This window comes from Schistocerca gregaria, chromosome 4, assembly GCF_023897955.1.
Source record: "Schistocerca gregaria isolate iqSchGreg1 chromosome 4, iqSchGreg1.2, whole genome shotgun sequence".
NCBI lineage: Eukaryota > Metazoa > Arthropoda > Insecta > Orthoptera > Acrididae > Schistocerca > Schistocerca gregaria.
Window position 1 is genome coordinate 580,549,021 of NC_064923.1, and position 5,346 is coordinate 580,554,366.

The 5,346-nt window shown below is 44.5% G+C and overlaps 1 non-coding gene across 1 annotated transcript; it reads left to right on the forward strand.

The window, feature by feature from the left end:
• The first annotated feature begins 273 nt into the window (after positions 1 to 273).
• On the forward strand, positions 274 to 348 carry Trnas-cga (transfer RNA serine (anticodon CGA)). The gene has a single exon. It is a non-coding gene; the product is annotated as a tRNA-Ser (tRNA).
• Positions 349 to 5,346: the final 4,998 nt, after the last annotated feature.

The following is a 5,346-nucleotide window of genomic DNA, read 5'->3' on the forward strand; positions in this document are numbered from 1 at the left end:
TGCCGTACGCGGTCGCCCTACCTTTCCAGCACGTTCATCCATAACATTCCCAGTCTGTTGAAATTTTTCAAACAGATCCTTTGTTGAAACTTCCTGGCAGAATAAAACTGTGTGCCCGACCGAGACTCGAACTCGGGACCTTTGCCTTTAGCGGACTAGTGCTCTACCAACTGAGGTACCGAAACACGACTCACGCCCGGTACTCACAGCTTTATTTCTGCCAGTACCTCGTCTCTTACCTTCCAAACTTTACAGAAGCTCTCCTGCCAACCGTGCTTCGGTAGCTCAGTTGGTAGAGCACTTGCCCGCGAAAGGCAAAGGTCCCGAGTTCGAGTCTCGGTCGGGCACACAGTTTTAATCTGCCAGGAAGTTTCATATAGCGCACATTCCGCTGCAGAGTGAAAATCTCATTCTGGTAACATCCCCTAGGCTGTGTCTAAGCCATGTCTTCGCAATATCCTTTCTTTCAGGAGTGCTAGTTATGCATGGTTCGCAGGAGAGCTTCTGTAAAGTTTGGAAGGTAGGAGACGAGGTACTGGCAGAAGTAAAGCTGTGAGTACCGCTCCTGAGTCGTGTTTCGGTAGCTCAGTTGGTAGCCACTTGCCCGCGAAAGGCAAAGGTCCCGAGTTCGAGTCTCGGTCGGGCACACAGTTTTAATCTGCCAGGAAGTTTCATATCAGCGCACAGTCCGCTGCAGAGTGAAAATCTCATTCTGGAAACATCCCCTAGGCTGTGGCTAAGCCATGTCTCCGCAATATCCTTTCTTTCAGGAGTGCTAGTTCTGCATGGTTCGCAGGAGAGCTTCTGTAAAGTTCGGAAGGTAGGACACGAGGTACTGGCAGAAGTAAAGCTGTGAGTAGCGGGCGTGAGTCGTGCTTCGGTAGCTCAGTTGGTAGAGCACTTGCCCACGAAAGGCAAAGGTCCCGAGTTCGAGTCTCGGTCGGGCACACAGTTTTAATCTGCCAGGAAGTTTCATATCAGCGCACACTCCGCTGCAGAGTGAAAATCTCAGTCTAGATCCTTTATTGTATCGCTTTTCGGTCCTTTGGTTACATTAAACCTCCGTTGAAAACTTCGTCTTGTGCAACAACACTGTGTTCTAGGCGGTGGAATTCCAACACCAGAAAAATCCTCTGTTCTAAGGAATAAACCATGTTGTCCACAGCACACTTGCACGTTGTGAACAGCACACGCTTACAGCAGAAAGATGACGTACAGAATGGCGCACCCACAGACTGCGTTGTCTTCTATATCTTTCACATTACTTGCAGCACCATCTGTTGTTGAAAATTGTAACTACGGTAATTTCGAAAGTTTGTCCGCCTGAAAATGTACTCTTGTCCCAAGCAAATTGCTACAAACGGTGTATTTCTATCGCTGATCGTATAATTTTTATTGCCTTTTCAAATATACCAGTCATTTTTGAAACACCCTGTACATTTACATGTTTTGATCGAAAGGAGTGAAGACTGTCTCTTAAAAAGGCGTTCAGAGCATTTGTATCAGCTTTCTTTTTAATAGATATACTTTGCGTTTGTTTTTGATGGTTGCAGGTGTCAAGGTATTCAGCCTAGCAGCAACTGCCAGCTCTCTGTACCTACAACTATTTGAGCTTCAGTGCTTTCTATTAGCGCTTGGAGCTTTGGTTCTTTCCCAACACAGTTACGACAATTTACAGCTACAATAGCAATCGTTTCTACAACTACCTTACTGTGTTTTACCTGCCAACTTTCTGACGGACGCCCCTTCTGTGGTTCCTTGAGTTCCTTCAACCTAAAAAACCGCCCAGTCCCTTCCACACAGCCCCCGCTACCCTTGTACCTATTAAGCGGTAACCGTAACAGAATAGAATACCGGCTCAAAATGTTTACCGAAGCCCTCCCGCTTTAAATAGACAGGTAAAGGAGCCTGTTAAACTATCTAAATCTTTCCTTTTGTCTATACTTTCTTATCAAGAACAGAGAAAATCTAGGTTATTTTTCAAAATGTACTTCATTTATCATTTCTTTTAATTTTCAGTGTAATTTTGTAAGGACAATAGAAACAACTCTTCTCTGAGTTGGATAAGAAGACGAAGAATGCGTCCCTGAAGCTTATTATTAGTTTTTAGTAGCAAACGACCCACCATAATTACTAAGGCGGTTGGTCACTCTGTAGCATTTATATATTAATAAATAAATAAATAAACGTCACTAAGACCCCGCTACCCTTGTAGCCGCCTCCTGTGTGTAGTTTACTCCTGAACTATTAAGCGGTAACCATAACAGAATAGAATACCGGCTCAAAGTGTTTACCGAAGCCCTCCCGCTTTAAATAGACAGATAAAGGAGCCTGTTTAACTATCTAACTCTTTCCTGTTGTCTATACTTTCTTATCAAGAACAGAGAAAATCTAGGTTATTTTTCAAAATGTACTTCATTTATCATTTCTTTTAATTATCAGTGTAATTATGTAAGGACAATAGAAACAACCACATAGAGAAGAGTTGGATAAGAAGACGAAGAGTGCGTCCCTGAAGCTTATTATTAGTTTTTAGTAGCAAACGACCCACCATAATTACTAAGGCGGTTGGTCACTCTGTAGCATTTATATATAAATAAATAAACGTCACTAAGAGCAGTGATAAGGCAGTGGCCACGAACCAGGTCGCGGCATTACGCAGGTAAGGGCTGCAGGGCAGGCACGCCATGCCTATCTGGGCGGTGGGGGTAAAGCAGGGTGACGCCTAGGGTGGGGTACGGGGGTGGAGGGGGAGGCAGTCGATAGCGACCGGCTAAAGCCCCGTGCAACTTTGATGCGGAGCGCCGCTTCGCTTCCGAGGGCGACGTCGCCGCCGGCATCGCGTCTCGTCCGCGTGGCGTCACCGTGGCGGCTGCCTCTTATTGACTGCAGCCGTCCGCCTGCCAGGTGCGGGGGTGGAGTAGGTGGCGGCGGGGGGGCCACTGAACCGGCACTAATAAGCCTTGCGACCGGGGGCGGCAGGGCAGTGGCGCAGTCAAAACTGGCGCCAGCAAGAGCACGCACTGATATGGCGAATGGCGATAAGGGCAGATCGCACTGCGACGCAGATGTCCTCAGACGGTAAATGTTGTTCTCACTCACGATTATTCACTTCTTTGCCTTCTCCAGACTGAAACCTGAGGTACCCCTTTCACATCGGACCGCAGCCCTTACATGATACTAGAAGCATTTATTTCTTTCACCCATCATTTTAGCGGAAGATACGACAGTATACAAAACTAGTGCTTGGCTTCCCGCTGTTGCCCATTTAATTATTGGTACCAATCACTTACTTTAATCGATAGAAGGAAGAAACAAGTGTACAAATAATAAAGTAAAATGATTTGCCTATTCGATGTAATACTAATTTCACACAGAACTCCATCTGATGTAAAAGTTTCCGTTTCCCCTGGAAGTGCTGAAACAAAGACATTCTTGCAAGAACCAAACCCTTACAACGGGTGATTTGCTGTTTGTACCTTTGCCTTTAATTAACGTGTTATTTGCTCATGTTCTAGTTTTTCACTTTATTGTATGGAGTATTTTCTCCGTCGATATAAAATTGGCAGTAAAGTAGAAATTTATTCCCTTATTTGCAGTATTAATGTAAATTTGTGTTATGATTATACACTGAGGTGACAAAAGTCATGACATACTTCCTAATGTCGTCTAGGACGTCCTTTTATCCAGCACAGTGCAGCAATTAGAAATGGTAAGGACTCAACAAGTCATTGGAAATCCCCTACTTCATCTAAATTGGTAGTACATGCAGGACTTGGTCAGAAATGAAAGTGAGAGAAATGAGAGCTCCTGACGGTCAAGTGTTTAAAAAAACAGCGTTTGTGGCAGGCGCTACTATTGCGGTCAGCCAGATAGCGATGGAGAATATTCGCACAAATACTGAGCCATGCCGCCTGTACAGCCGTCCGTAGCTGCGAAAGTATTGCCGGTGCAATATTTCTTGCACAAACTGACTTCTCGATTATGTCCCATAAATTTCCAACGGGATTCCCGTTGGACGATATGCGTAACCAGAACATTCGCTTGCTTCATTAAGCGTTCCATAACGTTCTTCAAACCAAACGCAAACAATTGTCGCCCAGTGACATGGCACATTGTCATCTATAAAAATTCCACTATTGTTTGGGAACATGAAGTCTATGAATGGCTGCAAATGGTCTCCGAGTAGTCGAACATAACCGTTTCCAGTTAATTATCCGTTGAGCCAGAGGATCGAGTCCTTTCCATGAAAACACGGCCCACATGGAACCTCTACCAGAGTGCATAGTCACAACTTGGGACCATGGTGTCTGCTCCACACTCGAACCCTATCATCAGCTGTTACCAACTGAAATTGGGACTCTTCTGAGCAGGCCACAGTTTCCCAGTAGTCTAGAGTCAAACTGTTATGGTCACGAGCCACGGACTGGTGCTCCATTCGATGTAGAAACCGTTAGCAAAGGCAGTCGCGTCGGTCATCTACTTCCATAGTCCATTAACGCCAAATTTTGCTGCACTGTCCTAAGGGACACGTTCGTCGTAAGTCCCACATTGATTTCTGCGTATTTTTCACGCAGTATTGCTTGTCTGTTAGCACTGACTACTGTACACAAAACCCGCAGCTCTCGGTCGATAAGTGAAGACCGTCGGCCACTGCGTGGTCCATAGTGAGATGAAATGCCACACATTTAGTATTCTTGGCATACTTTTGACACTGTGAAACTTGAAATATTGAATTGCCTAAGATTTTCGAAATGGAATGTCCCACGCATCTGGCTCCAAATAGTTTTCCGTGTTCCAAGTCTCTGAATTCCCGAAATGCTGACAAAACAACGTCGTAAACCTTTTCACATGATTCAACTGACTTCAAATTACTGCTCCGCCACCTCACTGATTGCCCTTTTATAACTTGTGTATGCGACAATACCGCCATCTGTATATGTGCAGATCGCTACCCCATGACTTCGGACACTTCGTTGTATGTAATGTATGAAACAAAAATTTACCCTTTATTTCATATAATTAAATAATAAGCATTTGGTTGCTTATTATTTAATTATTTACGTCAACACTCCCTAAAGAAGGACAGAATACTAATCTTTACTTCATGTAACGAGATGGCTTAGTTAGATGTATTAATATCCCTTACAGTTTATGTTAAATTAGGACGCTTCACTTTGCAAGACGGAGAACGCAATTGTGGGTGATCGACAACTTCTTCGGTCCAGCTGTGAACGCAGATATTTTGCAGCACCAACGACTAGTCGTCCAGAACAACATATGTACGAACAGTATGAATTACTTCGAGAATAACGATCTGTTGACACACAGCACGGATTCAGGGAG